Source organism: Hipposideros armiger, unplaced genomic scaffold (genome assembly GCF_001890085.2).
Source record: "Hipposideros armiger isolate ML-2016 unplaced genomic scaffold, ASM189008v1 scaffold_142, whole genome shotgun sequence".
Taxonomy (NCBI): Eukaryota; Metazoa; Chordata; class Mammalia; order Chiroptera; family Hipposideridae; genus Hipposideros; species Hipposideros armiger.
Genome location: NW_017731492.1, coordinates 483,445 through 508,198, shown reverse-complemented (window position 1 = coordinate 508,198; position 24,754 = coordinate 483,445).

Sequence of the window (24,754 nt, the reverse complement as noted above, 5' to 3'; positions counted from 1 at the left end):
TCCCGGGCGAGGCAGATCAGTTGCCGGCTTCTGGACGGCCACTCACTGCGGCTGCTGGCCGCTCATGCTGGCTGCTGGCTACATACGGTAGCCCATGGCAACCTACTGCCACAGGGGCTGCAGCCTACGCCGTCGCCGTAGACTCACAGCAGCCCAGCTCCAGGTTGAGCTGTTGTTCAGCATCTTAGCTGTGGAGAGCGTTACCACTGGCCCTCATATGTGGGACCCGAACCATGGCCCTCTGGCATCCCAAGCCAGTTCTTAACCATCGCGCCACTCGGCCGGCCCAACATTTTTTTTTTTAAACAATGAACAACATGTGGCCACCAATATTCCCAAAGTTTTCTAATTTACAACTTTAGTTCTCTAAGTGAGATTGAATAACTTTCTCAGGTCTAGTTTCAAAAAGACAAAATCCAACAGTTATATTCTGACTATTGGGGCATAGACCCAGAACATCCTGGGACCAACAAGTATTTCTGGCAAATGTGCAGAGTCACATTATAATAACAGAAAGATGTCCTGGATAATCACATAATCATGGGGAAATAATTGGCCATGAGATGGGGATGTGTTTGTGTATGTGTGTGGGCAAGGTAAAGGGGTCAGGTGAAATTATTCTCTAAGCAATACAATAGAAATCACCACAATAACTTCTACTTTGTGCTTTAACATTCCAATACTGAATCTTCCAGTTATCCTGAGATAAATTCTGTATCTATTATAATTTTAACGCTTGCTACTTGTGTTTTCATATGTAGTATTTAAAATCCACGAATTTTAAATTACAATATTTCTGTGACCTGCATTGCTCTGATAGAAGCAGAAGATGTGTGTAGTGAGCAAAGAGACACTAGCTTCCCATCTTCTTCTGTGAGCTCCGGAAAATTACTTATGCTCACCTGTAAAATGGGGAACGTAAAGATAACATCTACTTTTGGTTATTGTGAAGATTAAATGAAACAAGGCAGGTAAAGCAGGGTTATTGTGAAGTTTAAACGAGATTAGTTCATATGGCTCATGCATTTTCGCCTTCTTAAAATAGGCAAAAAGTAAATAATTTAATTGCTCTTCAATAAAGTACATCCCATCTTCTAATATCACGTCCATTCCTCATGTCAGTTAGAAAATAGTTACACAGATACTCCAAATATTTTAGTTGGATACCTATTAGATTTTGGGAAGAACAATCTATAAGTCCCAATCACAAGTTCGAAATCTTCAGCCCTAAATCATACATTATTCTCACCAAATTTTGAGCCAAAATGTTGCTTCAATTTCTTGAACAATGTTAGCAATAAAGCATTGTCATTCCTTAGCCTGAATCCAGAAGTTATTTTAGAAATAATTCTTGAAATAATATTTTTTCTATTATTACAATTACCAATGTGTTGACTTGAATATGCTCCCAAGGATATTATTTTCTCCTCACCACAAATAGTTTTGCACTGTGTGGAGGATGGCAGTGCTCATTTCCATAGCCAGTGGTTTTGTGGCTTCATGTGAGGTTAATTTTATAGCCATTGCTTTTCTGCTGTCAATATAACTTTTGGAGAAAGTTCATTGAATCGCTAACTACGCACATACATTTCTGAAATACAACTCCTTTTCCCCTAAAAACATATTTTTCACTCTCCCATTTTCCTTATATTTCAAATAATCAATACCAGGTTCTTTTGAATTTAAACTGGAAAACATATTTGTCCTCCAACTCCAAAGCACAGTGATTAAAAATAGTAAATATTGGCCAGCTGAGTGGCGCGTTGGTTGGAAGTTGGCTTGGGATGCCAGCTCTGAGCTCCAGTTCAGATCCCACAAGAGGGCCAGTGACGCTGCCCTCTACAGCTAAGATGCTGAACAACAGCTCAACCTGGAGCTGGGCTGCTGCGAGCCACCGGCGAAGGCATAGGCTGCAGCCTCTGCTGCAGTGGACTTCCATGCTACCGTGAGTGGCTGGCAGCTGGCATGAGCAACTGGCAGCCCCGAGAGCTGCCAAGAGCCACCGTGAGTGGTAGTCCAGAGGCTAGCGACTGATCTGCCTCACCCGGGAAGAACACAATGATAATACCAACATGGAACAGGGGGACAGTGACTTGTCTGTTTCTCTTCCCTGATTCCCCAATGCTGCTCCCCTCCCCCAATTCCCCGATGGAATCGATAAAAAAAGGAGAAGAAAAAAAAAAGTAAATATCACGTCTAGCTTACAGGTCTCTGGGTGGACTGTGACTGCTGGGCTTGCTCACCTCTACCCATGTGTGTTTCCTTTCTAGGACCCAGGCTAAAGAAACAACTATTCCTGGGGACATGCTATTTTCATTTCAGAAGGCAAGACAAGAGTAGAACAAGCCAAACTACACAATTACATTTAAGGCCTCTCTTGAACATGCCATTATTCAAATCCAATTATATTTCATTGGCCCAACTATGTCACATGGCCAAGCCTAACAATGGATGTCTGCCTCGTGTCATCTGCCTCGAGAAAGATGCCTTGGTTCTTAGGGCGAAGAGCATGGATATATAATTCTCTTACACGGGAGGAAGTGAATGTTGGGGAGGAATGCTACAATTTCCCATGGTTTGTTTGTTTGTTTGCTTGTTTTTTAAATAACACTCTTTTTAGACTTGACCTTCCAAAAAATATCCCACTGTGTCACTCTTCTACTTAAAATCCTACTTTGATCCTAAGTGCTTTACAGATAAAGTCAAGTTTGCTAATGCAACATATAAGATCCTTCAAAACCTGCTTCCTGTCATGCTCACAGGCTCATACATGACACCCTACCCTCATTTTATAAGAAGTTTGGTATCCTAGAAGTTGAATGAAGAAAAGATTTCAAAGGACTGATTAAAATGAGCCAAATGTTACTAATAAGTCAAGGGTGATGAAATCAGGTAAACTGCTGTTGATTTAAAAATTCATAGGTAATTTGGAACTCTGAAGAAAACAAGTCTGTATTAGAATAACAAGGGCAAAATCTTGAATGGAGTTTAAGTATTTTAGAAATGATTGAAGAATTACATTGGAGAATGGGATCAGAAGGAATCAGAGGAATTGTATGATGACTTGAGGCATACGAGGAGTCCAGAGAAGTTTTTTGTTTCCTTTTAGTATGAGTGAAATGAAGTCATGTCTGTATGCTGATTTGGATAATCCAGTGAAGAGGTAAACATTAATGATGCACAAGATATACAAGATCCTCACTGAAGCAATATCACTGGGTGAGCAAGAGTAGTGAAAGCTAGGGTACAGTGGAAAGTTTGATCTTAGTTAGTAAATTGTATGTGTTAACTTTAGGCAGACCTAAAACAATAAGATGAAGGGTGTAGTACATGGATGCATAGGCAGGCTTGTGAGTAGATGTGATGATAGGAAGTTATGAAAGCCTCCTTCATTTTGCTTTTGTTTTGTCAGTAAAGAACAAGCTAGTTCATCAGCTGAATGTGAGGGTCATGGAAGAAGTATTGTGGGTTTGAGGACCGACAGCAACATATGAAATGGCTGTATAGTAGTGACTGTGTGGCTAGAGATATTGCCCGTGCCATCTAAGGTTTCGGTCAACAACTGACTGCTTATATACAACAATGGTCCCACAAAATTATAATGGAGCTTAAAAATTCCTCTATTGCCTAGTGACATGATAGAGTCACAGAGCAACGCATTACTCATGCGTTTGGGGTGATGCTGGTGTAAACAAATCTGTTTCGCTGGCCAGTTGTGTAAAAGTACAGCACATGCAATTATGTACATTACAAAATACTTGATAATAAATGATTGTTACTGGTTTATGTTTCTACTATACTATACTTTTCATCATTTTAGAGTGTACTCTTTCTACTTATTTTAAAAAAAAAAGTTTTCTGTGGAACACTATGCCATGACACGCCAGCAGCCTCATACCCCTCATGTTTATCGAGTCTGTGGATGGCACAATTCTCTCATGTTTGATCGAATCTCATGTTGTTTTGTACAGGAACAGGCTGTACATGCTTGAAGCCTAGGAGCCACAGGCTATCCTATACAGCCTAGGTGTGTAGGAGGCTAGACCATCTAGATTTGCGTAAACACTATGTATGATGTTTGCACAATAAGTTCACCTAATGAAGCATTTCTCAAAACGTGTCCCCATCGTTAAGTGGTGCATGACTGTGTAGGAAGCACCCTATAGCTTGCTCACAGGGACATCACTGTTTAGAGCTGTTGACAGGCATGGAGATAATGTATCACATAAATGATGTAATTACTATAAACAAAGAGAGAAGCACACTAAGAAGAGGACTTCCAGCTTTGGTGAGTCATCTCAGGGGTCCAAACATTAATCACTTCCTAACTCGCAATTTTTAGCTACTCTCAATGCAATAGAATGGATCATTAAAGACATTTTCATTAAGATCAGAAATAAATTCCTTACTCCACTGCTTAGTCAGAGACAAGTCTGGTGGCACAGACAAGGGGTTCTTTTATCAGATTCTCTTGGGGAGCATCAGTTTCTCCCATCAGCTATGAAACCTACCTTCTTACTATGGTCCACTGACAGAGTTTTATTAAACAAATTTTATTATTATTATTATTTTTAAGCTGACTTTGTTTTTTTCTTAGATAGAGTTTGACCTGGTGAACAGTCCCTTCATCGATCAGAAGGCCATGTGGTGTGGCCCATCTGCTCAGAGGAGGCTTAGGAGAGGCGTCAGTAGATAACCTGTGTGTAAATTGGAGTAGTTGGCATCCTGTCGTGGGGAAAATTTGGTTGCAGCTATTAGGCTTCTAAAGTAAAGCAATGTTAAATATTGCTGATGGGGAATATCTTTTAGCAGAAAATCATCGGCTCAGGTTAAATTTCTGACCACTAAACAGTTTTCAGTCACAATGTCTGTCATGGAAGATGTATTATCTCACAACTTGGAGAATAGCAGTTTGTCATTAAATAAAAAGTGGTGTCACTCTGAAGAGCTGCCCAAACTCCTTACTCTCACCTGACAGACAGTTGGAGTAAATGATCCCAAGGGAACGATCAGAAAACATTAGTGGGACAGAAGCAATGAAATGTCACTGACATATCTGTGCTTACTATTTGACTGTTTCTTTTATAGTTTAAAACACACATGGACCACTCTGGATAGCCAATGAAATCAATTCTATTTGCTTTCTGTTTTCAATTAGTACACATTAGATAGATCCATATGCTAATTTAAACATAAAAGTGTCGTTTTCTTTTGGATTTATACTTAGTTTCCACTTATTCTGTGTTCCAAAATGAAAACCTGTAGATAGGTATGATCTAATCTTATATAGGATTGTCACTGTTGTAAACTGTTCTGTACAAACCATTTATGGAAATCTATTCATACGTTGAACACAGCAAAATAGGACTGTTCAAAGTAAATAGGGCCTTAAATCAGTAGGGTATTTTTTTTTCCCCCCACAAAGGGACAAATACAGATTGGGATTTGACTATGTGTGATATGAATGTAGAGTGTTGGGCATTATTGTAAATCCATTATTAAGCATGATATAATTAAACTGGCTCTGGGATGTTATAGAGTAAAATGAGGAAAGCTTGCAGTTAGTAATACTAAAGAGTTTAATCTTCCATTTGGTCACTGCTTTTCTGATGTCCTGTGGCTGCCCCAGCAGGTATTATTCACATCTGCTTTTCCCATGCTCTGACTCCCTTCTCATTAACTGTTGTTCACGATAAGGAATCAGGGTTTCCTTGCCAGGTAAGCAGAACTGGACCTTTGAGTGGGAAAAGCAAGGTGACCCTGGGACATGTCATGGCTGATACAAAGCAATTCTTCTCTCAAACATTTCTGGTGTCTTAAAAAGGATAATGAGCCAGCTTATAACTGGGATTCCCAGTCTTGAGTGGCAAAGTGGAAACACATTAAGAATACAAAGCAAAGATTGTAGACACCTGAAGCAATATAAACTAAGTTTGCTTAGCCTAAGGTTAGAGCACAATGATACCGAGAGGAAGGCAACATGATGTATACCAGACCTAATTAGAAGATACAGGTTATCAGTGTTTATTAAAGGCGATACTATATGTTAGTGAAACAAGTGTATGAGAGTTCTATACTAAAAGTTTGGCCAATACACAAAAGATTAATACAAGTATCAATTGCCCTAAGAGATTTCAACCCCAAATTAGTTATTTTTGAAGGTTCAGAACCTATGCAGTATTCTCTCTCTCTCTCTCTCCCCTCCCCTCTCTGTTACAGAGAGAAAGAATGAGATAAAGAGAGAGAAAGACAGGGACAGATAACGTGTGTGATGAGTGAGGAATAGTATTGAAAATATGTCTGCATTTTATGCTTAGCCTATTTTTAATCATATACCCCAAATCACAGATTCTAACACTTTAGATGATTATGATGGCAGACTCCACTTTGCCCTGGAGGTAGAAACCAAGAAATAGCTCTAGATTGTCTACCCAAAGAGATAATGGAGAAAAATGTCAACATACAATAGGACTAGAGGCATACTATTCTAAATAATTATTTTCTTAGTCAAATAAACTGCTTCATTTTTATTTGTATCACAAATAGAAGCAACCAAATCCAAACTAAAGTGTCCTGCCAGAAATCCAATTGGTAGCTGATGCCATAACCAATCCCTTGCTTACTACTCACTATATGCATTATAAGTTTGGACTACCCAATGGCTAGGAATCATGTTGAATGACAGTCTTCCAGTTTGAGAAAAATTACTGAGTAATTAGCATCAAGGTCAGTGGATCGGTTTGTTATTTATCATCTGTTTATCAGCCTCTAAAGTCTCTTCCTTTCTTGCTAAATTCCAGGGCTGATTGGGGGCTCACTGAGATCCACATGAAAAATAGCAAAAAGTTGTTACAGGTCACTGACCCTTTGATAAAGTACCGGCAACTGGCATGCTTTTCTAATGCTGAGGAAAATATTTTGACAACGATTTGTTCTTTTGGTCAGTAATAATAAGTCACCACTTGTTTGAATGAGAGGTGGTTGAGATTGTTTATTTACTTTTTAAATTGGGGTATCATTGACATAATATAACATTATATTAGTTTGAGGTGTGCAACATAATTTGATATTTGTATACATTGCAAAATGATCATTATGGTAACTCTAGTTAACACCCATCACCTTGCATACTTATAAAAATGTTTTTTTCTTGTGATGAGAACTTTTAAGAGAATTTTAAGTTACTACTCTCATAGCAGCTTTCAAAGATGCAGCACAATATCATTGACTGTAGTCACCTTGCTCTACATTATATCTCTATGACTTATTTTATAACTTAAAGTTTGTATCTTTTGAGCCATTTCACCCATTTCTCTCATACCCCAACCCCTGCCTCTGGCAACCACCAATTTTCTCTGTATCTATGAGCTTGTTTTTTTGTTTGTTTTGTTTTGTTTGTTATATTGGACATATAAGTGAGATTATGGTACCTGTCTTTCTCTTTCTGACTTATTTCACTTAGCATAATGCACTCAAGTTTCATGTGATTTCATTCTTTTTTATGACTGAATAATATTCCACTGTGTGTGTGTGTGTGTGTGTGTGTGTGTGTGTGTGTGTGTGTTTATCACATTTTCTTTATCCATTCATCGATAGACACAGGTTGTTTCCATATCTTGGCTGTTATAAATAATGCTGTAATGAACATGGGGGTGTATATATCTTTTTGAGTATTTTCATTTTCTTTGGATAAATGCTAAAAAATGAAATTGCTAGATCATATGGTAGTTCTATTTTTAATTTTTTATATAACCACCAATATACATTCCCACTAACAGTACACTAGGGTTCCCTTTTCTCCACACCCTCACCAACACTTACATCTTATCTTTTTTATAATAGCCATTCTAACAGGTGTGAGGTGATATGTCATTGTGGTTTTGATTTGCATTTCCCTGGTGATTAATGATGTTGAGCACCCTTTCATCTGCCTTTTAGCCACTTATATGTCTTCTTTGGAAAAATGCCTATTCATATCTTTTGCCCATTTTTTAATCTGATTTTTTTCTGTTGTGTTGTATGAGTTCTTTATATATTTTGGATATTAGCCCCTTATCAGGTACATGATTTACAGATATTTTCTCTCATTCAATAGGTTGACTTTTTATTTTGTTGACGATTTCCTTTGCTGTGCAAGTGATTGTTTAGTTTCATCAACTGATAAGAATAAATTCAAAGCGACAGAATCTGTCAGAAATAAGGATATAACTAAGGATATTACCCTATCTTTTAGCAGCCAAGTTATCACAAGATTCTACTCCTATTTTTCTGTGGAATTTTTATACAGGGCTTAACATTAACATTTAACATTTCCATTAATGTTTGCTCATTTGTCAAAAGCAATTTGTCATTAATGTTTGCTCATTTGTCAAAAGCAATTTGTCAAAAGCAATTTGTCAAAAGTATGTGGTGTCTAAATCGTAACCACATACTAGTGTTTGTTTAAACCACTGTGCCACTTGCTAAGCAATGTTTGACTACATCTGAGTTTTTATTTCTAATTGATCATCTCAAATAACTATTTATGGCATTAACCATAATTACTATGGCAAAGAACACTGATTAAAAATATATACCGGGGTGTCAAAAAATGTATACAAGTGGACACTTTGGTCAACGTTGCTCAAGCAGTAGTTTGCTGTAATCAGAAGTGTCTGGACACTGATGGGAACCACTTTGAGCACATCTTGTAATGCAGAAGTCAAACATGACTTGTATTCATTTTTTTATCAGTATATATTGAGGATTACAATTTTAATAGTTTATTCCTTTCTTAAAATGTGTATACATTTTTTGACACCCTCTGCATATTTACTTTAGTGTTGGCACTTCATATAGGTTGAAACTTTTGGTTGCTATCAAAGATAAGTGTTGGCTAATTTTTACATGATATTAAAAGTTTCAAAGGAAAACAATTCTCTGTAACTATACACAAAGCATGCTTGCTTTCAGGGTATTTATACATACTAGTACACAGGCAACCTGGGGGGTGACTGACAATGCTGCCAAATTCTCTCAGCACCAACAAGATATAGATGATACCTTTAAAATTGGCAAAAACGTAATTAATCTTACATGAGTGGAAAACCTTTCTCCTTAACCTGATAACGGTATGGAACAGTAGGAAAAACACAATTTTCATGATAAGGGAGCCGGACTGTGAAGGATGTGTATAAAAATATTCAAACAACATTAAAATTACTTTTTTCTCTACCATAAAAAAGAACAGAAATCATATCCTGCCGTTCTCACAGGTATTTTCAGAGTACTCCACAGCAGGCCTTTTAAATACTGTAGTTGATCATAAAAATCTCAGATCAAGTTAAGAAGCATTATATATGTTTGTCTTTTCTAGCTGTTTCCTTTATCAACTTGACACATAACGCCTATGGTGCCTTAAATTGATGTTTACTTGAACTACTGCTGAGCAATCCTTCTTCCACCCTCTAGGGAATCAGCAACATCTTTTAAAGCTTCTTGAGAAACTAATGTGCCTTCTTCAGTTTAAATCATGACCCTTGGATTCAGTCATGTATCAGTAAAAGATAATTGTTAATAGTAAAATTATGACTCTCATACAAATATGAAATAGACATACGTTAAAGATTTTATGTAACTAACTCAGTAACGAGGGAAACATTAATGAGGTGCTTTCAAGGAGAAGTCACACATATATTAGTCTCTCAGGAACGCTGAACTGAATTTACAAATAGATGCAAAACTGGTCAATATCCACAGGGAATAATCAATTGCTTTTCACTGGACAGAGTTTATTTGCATATCTATGGACAAAATCATTTGCAATACCATCAGTTTAGTACACCTTGTAGATTTAAAAAAATATATCAGAGAAAATGACAAACATAGCTTCCCAGTGATCTTATCTGTCCATTTCAAAGTTGTTCACAGATTCTCCTGACTCCATGAAATACACAGAGGAAGTAGCTGGAAACAAGTTATGCTATGGCTAACAAAAAAGGACAATTAGGTGAAACTTATGTTTCCAAGCAAAATACTTTAAGTATTTAATACATTTTTGCAGAACTGATATAAGAATTAAAATGTGAATTTTATAGATCACTGACATAATTTATATTTGCTGCAACCAACATAAATAATTTTAGACAGACGATATTTCCCACAAACTTAATGTCATTGTTTGAATTTGTTCACAATTGCTATTGAAAATTTCTCCATTAAATCATTTATAGATAATGATTTGTCAAGTATATGCTAAAAGATTGATATCTTTGATGTTTTCTAAAAGTATTCAATCAACTTCTATAGCAACTAGAGAACCTTGAACAAATCATGTTAGGAATTTGAATATGTAGGCAAAAATAATTTCCATTTATACTGTTACCTCCCTGCATATGTCTGCACACCTGTGCACTCACACAGACATTGGAGTCAACTCCTCAGCCATTATTTCTTCCTTTCTTGTTCTTACACACACACATATACACACTCTGCTAGTCTAATTGAAGGTCACTGATTGGTGTAATTTTATTAATGGCTGGTCATGTGGCCCTGGCCCTATGTTTTCAAAAAAGTCTCTCAGAATTCTAGCCATATATATATATATATATATATATATATATATATATATATAAATAAAATTTTATCCCTTCTCCTTGATTTTGCCCTGTGCTTTAAGAGGCTGACCTGGTTTATAACAAAGACTTGATTTCTGAGCCCTCTGGCTTCCATTTCAATTCCAAATAGGATACCACAGTAAGAGACTGAAGGAAGGAAGGGAGGTCAGGGCGTTGTTCTCTGACTCTCTCTGAGAACTACCTCAGGTTTGCTGTGTCCCTGGACCCAAAGGTCACTGCTCCCCTCAAGGCAATCTCGCTACAAGTCTCTCTTTCTTGTGTTCTGGAAACTGCTTCTTCATTTCTTCTGGGTCTTGGAGTGATAACAGCTCCTCAGCTATTAGCAGACCAAGGTTATTTTTTATATATTTATATATATATATATATATTCCTTATGGTTCCTTTATACCCATCCATACCACTATAAATACCTGTTGTATTGATAACATTTCTTGGAATAATTTTTTATTTGGGTGACGCGTGTTTCCTGTAGAGATCATGACTAATATAATGTCTAAATGTGCTTTTTATCCTCTGAATCTTATGACTAGCCCGGGGGTGTTAAAATTCCCAAGATTATAATCTAGGCTCATGAGAAAGTAAACACTCTCTTCAACCTTTAGTCTTGACCTAGGAGTCAGCAAACATTATGTGTACATGACCAGAGAGTAAATATTTTAGGCTTTGTGGATCATGATAATAGTAGCTATCAATAATACAGAAACATGGGCATGGTTGTGTCCTTGTAGAAATTTATTTTAACAACACAAATGGCGGTAGTGATTTGACTTTGCCTATTGTTTGCTGACTTGGACAAGATCATTAAATCCAAACTAGGTTTATAACTGCTCCCCATTTGTGAGTGTCTCTTATGCGTGCCATTAATAACAAAGCGATATGTTGTTTTACTTTATGCTTTGGTGTTTTTCCTTTTTCAGAATGTTTTTTCTACTTGTTTTAGCTGTTGGACTTTGGATACTGAATTTTATATTAGTCACACATTTCTAGTATTTTGTATTTTGTTGAGTTTTGTCTCTCATAATACAACTCAACTCTAAGGCAAAGCCATTGCTGAGAATACTAGTACAAAAAGTAAAATGTACAAAAAAAATCTCAGATTCTGCCTTGAGATTGTTTTAAGTCAGTGTTCTATCAAGTAAGCTAGATCCTGTTCTATAATGTAATATTTACCTTCTCCACCAGATACACAAGGACCCATGCTAGGAAATAATTTCACTGCCTACTCAGCTCCATTATTTTCTAATTTCTCAAGCATCAGTGCTTTGGTTTTTTATTGTACAATAAAATTTGCTCAACTTTTCATAAGTGTTGTTCTCTCCTGTGTGCAAAGACTCTGAATCTGTTTCCCAAGTTACCTAACAGCCTAATTTACTTTTTAAAGATAAGTAAATATAATCAATATTCATAATTTATGCAGTAGAATAGTATATCATATTCATATTTGTCTGTTACTTAATCCCAGAGCTAAGATAATAACATAGAGTACAGGCCCTTCATGCTGCATGGTTGCAAGGCTATAATGAGATAACCAATGTTGATAGTGCATATGCAATCATTAGTACTCTAGTTTACAGCCTGTTCAAAAGTGGGTAAAATTAGAAAAAGTAAAGGAAAAGAAAAAAAAGGAGGAAGTAAGAAAGGGAAAGAAAAAGAAGACAGTAGCAATAAGGGCAGGAAGGGAAGTAGAGAGAAGAAAGGAGAGAAGGTAAGTTAAGCAGGGAAGGTAGGGAGTCACATGAGTAAATGAAAATATTCAAAGGCTTTGCTTTGTTTTTGGCTCAGGTGATTTTTTTTCTCTTTTTCTCTAATTAGACACCAGCAGCAAGAGAGGCAGTATATCATGTTTATAGGTATTTGAATAACTCATTAAGTAAAGAATGCAAAAATAAGAATGTCAAGTTATCTAAAAGGCAGGTTAAATTTCTATACAGCAACAAAACCATAAACTTTGGGATTATCATTTTCTACAGGCCACAAACATATTACAATTTATCATTTCTTAGTATGTTAATTTCTAACTTTTTGAGGCTAAAAACATCAGTCAAACATATATTTATCTTTTGAGAGAATTAGACAACAGTGAGGTGCACTTATAAAAAATGCACTTCAAAATATTAAACAACCAGTTGTCATTTTGTTTATTTTCATGTGTGGGTAAATTATTTTTTTTTAAATAAACAAATGAATTAATTTAAAAAAAGGAAAATAACTGAGAATCTGGACATTTTGTAGGAGTGATCAGTCACCCCCAATTTCAACTGCATGATGCAATGCTTGTTAAGGTAGCATAGGCCTTCTGAACAGGACTGGACGCTTTTCCAATGATTTACTATTCAATAAAATAAGCAAGCCTAAAAATGTGTCCTGGCTTTAGAAATAATTTTTGAGAAATTTTGCCTCCTTCTGTCACTGCCCATTAAATGAGCTTAATCTTTTTTCTCATAATTTCTTACTCTGCCTAAGACATGTGATAAATATTTTAATTACAAAACTGATGCTTAAGCATTGTTATGGGTTAGCTATTTCTACCTACTTCTTGGCTATAAAAACTCAGGTCCCAGAAAGGTAGGTTTCTGTTCATCTAGCTTCTGTATCACCAGGACGAAGGGTAACTTCTAAGCTGTTTATATGCCAGACTGGAAATTGGAGGTCTTATTAGTGCTTTTTACTATTACTGCACTTTCCATATAAATTGCTTAATATTATCAACATCAAAAAAAAGGCAATACTGGAACCCGCAGCTATATTTCAGTGTCTACACCTGTCCCTTAAAAATAATGTATTTCTTGATTTCTTTTATATCAAGTGCCTGCTTGTTACATTTCAAGCACTGATAAAGTTTTGTTAACATTAGGCTTTAGGAAGATAATCCTAAAGCTACACTGGATTGTAGAAACCTCAGACCCAAGGACAAATAATTCTTTTCACTCAATAATCCCATGCATTTATGGAGGCTTTACTTTTCTCACATGTAACTGACCTCTGCAAACCCCCTTTGCTCTCCTGGATTTTTAGCTACAAGTCTATACTCAACTCTTTTATGACAGTGTGTGATTTTCAACTAAACATGTTCAGCCTTCATAATTCCAGAAACATTTCTCTCAAAAACAGAATATTTCTAAGTCTCCTAATCTCATGCTTAGTTACACATATTACTATCTGCAGTTTGTTCATGTAAAAAACCACCATACAGGCACACCCACACACCCTGGCACTTACAAAGGCATATGGGAGAATCAAAGCGCTATTGCCACAAGGAAGTCATTAAGTTCAAAGAAGAGTTTACTTTAATTCATCTGCCAGGGAACTGAATCTCCTACTGGGTTCCTTAATTTAGATAATGGTACCATTATCTGCTCAGTCACGCAGGCCCAAACCCGTTCATTCACATTCATTTCTTCAAACAAATATTTTTTGGAGAGTTACATTGTGTCAGGTTCTGGGGATAGAATGATGAGCATTAAGCTTATAGTCTATTGGAGAGGGCAGAACCTTGATAAATATTGAGCAATTAAGTGCTCTTTTAGTTTTTTAAGGAACAGTAACAGGTGGCACTAAAGGATAGGTTTTTCTGAAAATGGTGACAATGCGTTTTATCTACTCAGGTGAACAGGATGGGCTATTGTCAGGGAGAGGCAGGAGCATGACAAGTGAGCAAGTGAAAACTCCTTGTATTGGGAGCAGAGTGTGTAAGTAAAAGCAGGAGTAAACATAAAGAGAGTGCAGATAATAAATGACCTTGTATAGAGTTATGGAGGTTTTTCTAGATGGAATCGGAAGCTGTTGAAGGGTTTTAAGTAAAGTAATATCATATTTTCAGTTTAGAATGGTTATTTAGATTAGAGAACAGACTGAAGCAAAAAAATATTAGAAGCAAAGCAAACATCCATGAAGATTTTTCAGGAATCAGTACAAGAAATTATGAACAATGAACAGTGCTTGAACTAGGTCAGTGGCATTGGTGATGAAGGGAACACAAATTCTAGAGGTTTATAGCACCAAGCCTCAAACTTAGTTCCTGACTTGGTCAACCTATGATTGCTTTCTTGATTACTTTTTTTTTTTTTAAGATTTTTTTGGGGAGTTGGGGGCAGCCTTGGGGCCTTGGGGAATCGGGGAAGGGGAACAGACAAGTTGCTGTCCTTTTGTTCTTCAGTCTAGTTGTGGAGGACGTTGCTTCACTGGCCCATGTTGGTATTATCATTGCGCTCTTCCTGGGTTAGATAGATCATTCACTGGCCATTGGACGGCGGCTCACAGCAGCTCACGCAGCTCACGAAAGCTCATGCCCGCTGCTGGGCAGTCCCACTGCAGCCCATGCCGTCACCAGAGACAGCCCAACTCCAAGTTGAGCTGTTGTTCACCATCTTAGCTGTAGAGGGTGCAGCATCACTGGCCCATGTAGGATCTGAACCAGGGCCCTGCTGCTCAGAGCTGGTGTCCCAAGCCAATTCCTCACCAATGTGCCACTCGGCTGGCCCTTGATTACTTTTAAAAATTTATTTTTCAAGTATAGTTGCCATACAATGTATTAGTTTCATGTATACAATATAGTGATTAGACATATATATATACTTTATGAAGTGTTCACCTTGATAAGTCTAGTACTCATCTGACATCATATGTAATTATTACAATGTTATTGACTATGCTGTACTTTACATCCCTACTTTTATAACTGGCAATTTGTACTTCTTAGTCTCTTACCTTTTTCACCCATTCCTCCCAACCCCTTCTCATCCAGTGAACAGAATGTTGTTCCTTGTATCTATGAGTCTGTTTCTGTTTTGTTTGTTCATTTATTTTTGTATTTTTAAATTCCACATATAAGTAAAATCATATGGTATTTATCTTTCTCTGACTTATTTCATTTAGCATAATATTTTCTAGGTCCATCCATGTTATCACAAATGTAAGATTTCATTCTTTTTTATGGAGACACACACACACACACACACACACACACACACACACACACACCCCACATCTTCTTTATCTATTCATCTATCGATGGACACTCAGGTTGCTTCCATGTGTTGACTATTGTAAATAATGCTCAGTGAACATAGGGCTGCATATATCTTTTGAACGATGGTGTTCTTTATTTTCTTTGGGAACACAAGAAGAGTAGATGAGATTTCCAGTTCAGAACAAGACTGAATGAGCACATCCTACACTATTTTTTTTCCATTAAATACAACTAAAAACCCTGGACAAAACTACAGAAAGCATTATAAGAAGCCTGAGAAAATAAAAGGAGACCCAGAAAAGAGCAGCCCTGCATGACAAAACCTTTTGACTATATTTGCTTTATTCCAGAATAACGCTACACAAAAAACTATGTCCCTCTGCCTCGTCTGAGTTCTGTAGCCATAGAGACTGTAAGTAGGCCCTGCCAAACATTCCCTCCCAGCACTAATGAGTTGGTTCTCCTCATCTCTACCCATCAGTGCAGAGACTGTGGGCTGGAGCCCTCTGACTTTGCTAGCCCTGCCCTGAGTGAAAAGCAACAAAGCTACACCTCCTCGCCCCACCCAGCTAGAGAATTAAAGGATTACCGAGGGGAAAGGAGTGGTGAAAAGGGTTCTTTAAATTTATGTGTACATTCCTGGTAGAACTTCTGTGTGGTCCATGTGTGAAACCAATCAGATACAACAGAGCAAATGTTTACAAACTGACCCACTTTGGGAAATATCACCCAGGTTTCAGGTTGACCATTAGGTAGCACGCAATTGGAGCAGACCAGAACAGCATGCAAAAACTGGGAGAACTCGGTTGCCATTCAAAGCACAGCCAACAGAAGTAAGCTAAAATGTAAGTTCTGACCCTAACAGGTTGTTGTCTGCTCAAGTACGAGATTTAAATAGGAACCAGAATCTTGTAACATAATACCCCAAATGTCTACGGTATAATCCAAAACTACTCTGACAAACAAAAACCAGGAAAATCTCAACTTGAATAAGAGAACAAAACCAATCAACCCCAACTGTGAGATGACAGAATGTTGGAATTATCTGACAAGTATTAATATTTTAAAGTAGATATCATAAAAGTGCTCCAACAATTATGAACACTCTTAAAATTAATCAAAAGTCCACACAAAGAAGAAATAATAAAAAAGCAAATAAAAATTTTAGAACCACCATGTGTGTGTGATAAGCCTTCTTCCACTGATGTAAACCCCCCCCCCCCAAAGTCTTCAGGGATTTACACTCCCCAGTGTGGAGAACACTCTGTTCCTAGATGCCCTGAACTATTTGATTTTTCCTGAACATTTGCATGACTACGCTTTGTTCTAGCAACTTCTTCAAATTTAAATAGAATTCCATATGTAGATATTTTATATTTATTTACAAATAGAATTTATTTACATACATTTGTTTAACACTTACTTGCATTACTGTTATATTGTTGTGGCCCTCTTCTAGCATCAAGCAGGGTACCATGCCAAATGTATGCTTACAGAATGAAGTGACTTAGAAAGGTAGTAACCTGACAAAAAAGGTGTCACGACCCACAAGTTGAGAACTGCTGATCTAGAGAATGATGGTTATGAAACCTGAGAACCTGAAATCTGTCTTTGTGGATCTGTTACCAGCCAAGAGAGTGCCCTGCCCCACCCCAAAGACTTTTAAGTGTTCTTTCCTATAGAAATGTTAAGTATAGAAACATAAGTTTCCTCTCTAGTTTCTTAGTTTCTTAGCCCCTGGCTTTGATTACTCTTCTTATCAGTCTGTGAATCCTAGGCTAAAGATTGCTCCTAGCCTGAATCCTACAAGTTTCCTACCCCTGCTTCAGATAACTACCTGAAAGCCTGTGACTTCCTAATATCCCCCAGGCCAGGAAGCTGAATGCCAAACCCATTCTGGGCCCAGACAACTGACACCACCTGAGTGACAGGCTGAATGGCCACATGAGAGCTAATAGATTTATTAATTAAAATCTATTTTTCCTCATTCAGGGACCCTGGGGATACAGAGGATACCCCAATAAGATTGCCAGTCACAACCAAAGAAGCCAACACGGTCTTCCAGACTGAGCTCAAGACCCCTTCCTCTCATCTGAGATCAGCTAGGGCAGCGGTTCTCAACCTTCCTAATGCCGCGACCCCTTAATACAGTTCCTCATGTTGTGGTGATCCCCAACCATAAAATTATTTTCGTTGCTACTCTATAACTGTAATTTTGCTACTGTTATGAATCATAATGTAAGTATCTTTTTGTTTTCAGAATGTGTTAGGTGACCCCTGTGAAAGGGTCGTTCAACCCCCAAAGGGGTCGTGACCCACAGGTTGAAAATTGCTGAGCTAGGGTGATAGTTCCATGAATCCCCCAAAAGGGCAGGGACAGCTCTCTGCCCCTGTCTCGGCAGGAAACAGATACAGGAGACCTCCTGTCCCTCAGCTTCCCATAGAGATTTAAATGGGGATCACCTCTCTCAAGGGGAAAACTAGGCAGGCAGTTAGAGGCAGGCATTGGGTCTCTGCATTCCTGCACACCCCACAGGACACCCGGTGACCTCCCCTCTCAACCAAAACTTCTCTTCATGGTAACTATCTACCCCTGAAACAAATGGGTGCAAAATATTCAACTAGATCAGACCTCGCATCGCACCTGCACAGTACCTCTTGTCGATCACAGCTGCTGATCAAGTAGTCCCATGCCCAAAAGGGAACAACCCATTCTAGAGAAGGGATAAAAACCCCAAGTCCTGAGAAGCCCGCTCTTTTTGGATGCCCTGCTCTTTTGACCACTTCTTCCTTTTTGAGCCTTTTGAGCCTCGCCTTTGCTCATGGCCTGCTCCAAACTCTTTGGAACGTAATTTCTCTTCTAATAATGGTCCCTCGAGCCATTCCTCACTGCTTAGGCCTACTTCTACTCTTTGAAATGTACTAGCTCTTTGAATAAACTAGTTTTTCAATACTTTACGCCAGCATCTTGTTCAATTCTTTGCTTGGGTTGCCAAGGACCCGGACCTTGCGCCGAGAAGGGCCCACTCTCCGACAACACCAGTATATGTGTTTTGCGGCAAATTCTATATGACTATTACAGGATATCTATACTTCCTATGCTCTAGATCCATGAATTATTCTACATGAAATATCTCAATATTGCTTTGCTGAAGTTTCTCTAAACATAAGGTCATTCATTGGTGGGAAGGAGAAATTACTCACTATGGCACTAATAAGCTACTTCATTATGGTAAAAGAGAAAAAAGAGAAAAGAGAAAGGTGAAAATGAGAAATTACATTGGCAGGAAATTAAGGAAAGGCTTAAGTAAAAACCAAATATGTAAGAGAATGGAAAGTACAAGTATTGGAGAGAAATAATAAATTAATGACACTAATATTTGTAGAACTTTTGCAACTTGTAAAATGCTTTCTCATCCACAATCTCACTGATTTTCTTATCAATTCTACAAATAGGCAGGAAAATAAATGAAGAGACTTGCTCATAAAAACAGAGCTGGGGCTTGAACGCAGAAATTTCAAATTTTTTAAACGGCAATTAGGTATCAAGAAGAGAATGTTTGCCTGTTTTCTCCCTTAGTAGTGATAAATCCTGGACAAATTCAGAGTTATCCCAAAGCAAATAGTAGTGAAGCATCCTCTCCTTTCTATCCTCAACATGCAGTTTTCAGGACTTTGTGTATCCTTCAGTCCTCTTTCTGCCTCATTGCCTTCATTAGCACTGCACTTATTATACTGTAAACACTTCCGCACTGGGTTTTGTGCCCTTGTTTTTGCCTCCTACAGACCATCCTCCTCATTTCCAGGAGACTAATTTTGCTAAATGGAGCTAGTCCTTTAATCAATCCTCATCACATTCAGTATGAAATACAATGCCTAAGCATGATGGATAAGACCCTTCTTTATTAGAAACCATTTTTTTTCCCCCATAGATATCCCTTGCTCAAGTAATAGAATAAATTAAAAGCCCTGGAATAGCCCATGTTCTTTAAACCATATGCCTTCTTACAACCTGTTCCCTCTCTGAAATGCTTTCTGTCCCTTTTCTGACTAATTCTTCTGGGTGCTTAAAGGTTCTATTATCTTCTCTGGAAGCCCTCTCTAAAGAACTCTATGGCACTTCTTGCCAGGCCCAAAGTTTTTTCCACTACTCTTATCAACATTGCAATTGTTGATTTTATTTACTTTATTAGTTCGTTCATTCTTGAAACAAATAATTATTGAATTCTGACTATATTTAAAACACTATTCTGAGGAAGGAATACAACAATGAACAGACCAGACGTTTTCCCCTTACAAAGCTTACAATTGGAGAGAGAGTGCGATTAGAATCAACTAACAATATCAATACAATAGAACACTCATTTGAAGGGGAAGTATAGGGTGCTGTCTGATTTCACTTTAGCATCTTGCATTTATCTAGCAGTTCTCATTATTGTAGTTAATTTGAAAGCAGGAACTATGCCTCTCTTACTATATCTTCAGTGACAATATCACTATATCCATATTGCCGAAGCCTGATAGATACATGTTTGTGGAACTGATAAATGAATAAACATTATTTTAAAATATGACCTTCTGAAAAGATGGTATAACTACCCTCAGCAATCTATTCTTGTGATCAATAATGCTCTATTATTAAAATATTTTAATATTATGTTTAAATTTAATTTTGATTTAAAAACGCTTTCTCTTATGTTTTCAGAGGAAGAAATAGTAAATTACTTTATATGTTTGAAGGCTATTATAATATCATAAGGTAATTGCTAACTTGAATCTGCTAGTTTGATCCAATAGGATCGGAACTGAGGTGACATTCTTCATCCCATCCCCACCACTTGGCACCTTTCCATTCTGTTTTAGGCACACTAGTCTGGTTGCTCACTCAGGTCTCTAGTATTTGCTGATGCATCTGCCAGGTGCACATTCCCTTAGATAGTAAATGGACCAGGTCCCTCTGCTTCTAAGCCTTCCTTAAAACAAGTGGCCTCATAGCTTTACCACTCTCTTTATTCCTATAACGTGGCACATTTTTCTCCACAGCACTTATTTTCAATACCTGATACTTTCTGGTTATTTGTTCATTTATTATCATTTTTTAAAATCTCTGTAACTTGAATGTAAACTCCATGAATGCAGGGACATATTTTTGTTCAATGTTGCATTGCCATTGACCAGAAAATATGGTGGATGCTCACTGTGCATTTGTTGAATGTATGAAAACATGACTACTCAGAGAGAAAACCAAAGAAGAGGGATTTGACAGATACTAGAGGGCTGAGAAGCTAAGGAAAATAATCAAGAAAGGTAGAAAAGAGTAAGCATGTTCTGCTCTGTGGGTAGAAAGATAGCATCTGGAATCTCTGATGTTTAATGAACTTTGATACATATAGCATTCTCTGTAAATGCTTGGAGATGGATTAACACATGATCTTATATAATGATGCTACCTTATTCTTTACACTGCCTTGTAAATTCGCGGCATCTGGCCCAGTGGTTGGTTAAATATAGGTGCATAAATTTGGACTTCTCTGAACTAAATCATCTCCATTCCATCATTTCTCCTAATCATTCATATTTTTTTTCACATTCTTCTCATTATTTTCAAAGAATTCAAATTTTCCATATGGATTTTAAGGCATTGACTATAGGACCTTTTGTCCTTCTTTGGTCAGGACTTGACAAAAAGCGATTTATGCAATGTGGATGCATACCTGTCATGTATAAAGAATTCTGGAACTTACTGTGCCCTTGAATTTTGAGCCATTATGAAATGGCTCATAGGTGATGTTGGGTTGTGTTGCTAGGTTCAGTGAATCATACTGTATCATTAATCATAATATTTTAAGTATAGTAAAACAATGGTAAAACATGTACTCTATTTGTTCTGGTAACCTTGAATGTTTTTCATTATGTAAGGAGGTTAGTTAATGTCATTGCCTTGCACTATTTAATACATTTGTATTTTTAAAAATTAACCCATTTTTTGAGACTAAAGGCTTATAATTAAGCTGTAACAAAGTTTCTAGCTTAATATGTGATATCTGATTTTATTTTTTATAAGTCTGACAAGATGAAAGGAAATATTTTAATTCAGCAAACCCAAAAAGATTTTCCAGCTTCACTTCTGTTTTTAAAAGTAGTTTCAATTTTTGACAATCTGATAGATTTTACTGTGGGGGTCATTTGTCATATTTCTTCTGTGTTTATCAGTTTACTAAAACCAATATAGAAAATGTCATTAATATCCCTCTTCTTATCTCCCTGCCAACTATCCATAAAGAACATCAGTCAAGTAATTGCTGTAAGAAGAATTTATCACTGTTGCAGTGCCTTGTAATTGAAGGCATAAAGTTTCTGTAAATTCACATATTTTAAGTTGTGCTTGATAAAAATTTAAGAATAGGAGGTTAGCATATTAGAAAATTTGACCCAATATCCTAATTAATCATTATTCAAATGAAGTATATAACATTAAGGGATTTGCATTGCTCATATCTTAAAAACAACAAAAATATGACTATCATTCAAACAGGGTCACTTCTTCCCTTTGTCCTTCATTAGCTTTGCAAATAAGAAAAAATAAGCTGGATAAAAACAATAGTCAGAGTTTCTGATAAGATCTGGGCATATCAAAGGTATCTGGTAATTAAAGAAAAGAAAGGCAAAAGCTTATTGAAACTCATCAAATTCTATGTTTTAGAATCTTCACATCAAGAGGAAATGAAAATAGAGGAAGAAATAAGTATTGCATAAAACACTGTTTGCCCTAATCCTAGATATATCATAACAACGTTATGAATTATAATGTTCCCTTCCCTCCCCCCCCCCACCCAGTGGGAAGATGTAAGTACTTTAGAACACTCCTCTCATGACACTCTGGATTAAACTAGCCATGTTTATATATAACAGTCCTGAATTATTTTTCATTATTGGTACTAAATTGGATGAGAAAGAAATATATTATTTACTTAAACAATTCTTTAATTAAAAAATATTTTCAATTGCTTAATATCAAATTTTGTACAGCAATCCCTCCTTATCCTCAACTTTGAGTTCCATGGTTTCAGTTACCCATAGTCAACTGAGGGCAAAAATTCCTAAAGAAGACATTCTGGAAATAAACAACTCATAAATTTTAAATTGTGCATTGTCCTAACTAGTGTGATGAAATCTCACATGCTGTCCTGCTCTGTCCCTCTCAGAATGTGAATCATCCCTTTGTCTAGCGCTGCCACGCTGTATAAGCCACCCCCCCCCCGTAGGTACTTAGCAGCTATCTTGGTTATCAGATCCACTGTCTTGGTATCACAGAGCTTTTGTTCAAATAATCCTTATTTTATTTTACTTAATAATGCCATATTCACATAAGTTTTATTATGGTATATTGCTATAATTATTATATATTTATTATTATTGTTGTTAGTTTTAGTTTCTTACCATGCCTAAATTTATAAATTAAACTTTATCAGAGGTATGTATGTATAGGAAGAAACATAGTATATTAGGGTTTAGTACTATCCATGGTTACAGGCATCCACTGGGGGTCTTGGAAAATATCCCCTACAGATAAGGGGGAACTACTGTAAGTAGTTTTACTCTATGTACATATTGGCAGATTCAATATCTAGTTTCCCTTTATTTCATTTATCCATTTATCTAACAAATCTATTCATCTATCTTGATTTTGGAAGTACCAAGGACTGGGAATGCCAGGAGGCCTCAGACATAAAGAATTCTCCATATTGAAATACAAGAAATTCAGTTAATGATAACTAGCTTAGACATTTTATGATCCCACATAATTTTCAACTTTAAGGAAATGTGGGTTTTTATATTCACCCTGGAGCCTTACTGGATACTTGCTTGTTAGCTATTGGCCATGCCCGGGTTTCACGTAGTCTTATATTAAAGAAGAAAACTTATGTGGAAAACCTCAATGCATTTCCTAGTCTATCAAAATTAACTGAATGTAGTTGGTGAATACCAATACATTAGAGTCATTGTACATGTTCCAATGAATAAAGAAAATACTTTTGAAAGTTCAATATCACTTGACAAGAAATCTGTGTAAATGAAAACATGGTAAGTACAGAATGATGGAAGAAATATGTTGTTTTCCTTGATTAAGAACACCCACAGTCTCACGTAGAAAACCCACAGGGGGCCCAGAAACATAATGGGAAAAGTGCAAAATCTATCGAGTGCTTCATCGGCTCCGTTATTCTCTGAATGGCAGTGGATATAAATACTCTCCTTGGCCTTAGGGCTGCCTTCAGAAATGCTTGTCTGTATTAACTTAGATTGCAAAAAAAAAAAAGTGTCAGTGACTGTGTTAAGTGACTGCAGGCAGAGATTGAAAAATGGTGCAATAATATTCTAAGTAGTTGACCAAGATCAGAGCTGTTACGAGGGAGTGACGGGTGGGATAAGCATCCCCAAGCTCTGACTCACTAAATTTGAAATGGCACTTTCTCTACCTAAGCAGATAATCACAGCCATCATGCTATTCCAAACACTTCTTGTATTTCTGATCTGTGGTTTCCATTAAGGATAAATCATTTTAAGACCCTTACAAAGAAATAAAAATGATTAATTTGTCCTTTTAGTAGATTTTTAAATGCTATCTTAAAACGTAAAACAATTAAGCATATTTTTTTCATATACCTTGAGCTTACAAACATTAGCACATGGCAGTGTAATTCTGTGTGTGGAAGCGCGCGTGCGCACGTGTGTGTGTGTGTGTGTGTGTGTGTCTGTGTGTCTGTGACTTTAGTAATGTTTCAGCTGTTTGAAAGCTGGGGACAGGTATTTCCATTTCTGTATTCTTCTCATGTAGCACATAATAAATATAACATTTCATAAATGAATGAAAAGATTGACTGGACAGGGGAATATTAATAATAAAAAAAAATCTTTCCTGAAATTTGGGGGGCAGGGAGTGTTATCCTATAGCCATGCCCTTGCAAACGGATAATTCAGAGCCCAGTGAGGTTTCAAATATAATTTTGGAAAACGTAACCCTGTTTTGATTGATGCTCACCAGGCCATAAGCTGCTGGGGATGCAGTTTTAGTAGATGAAATGAGGGAAGCTGACAGTGAGTCAGCTGTGGGGTAGGGATGGATATAATCTAATAGAAAAACGGATGTAGATTTCTTTCATTTTAA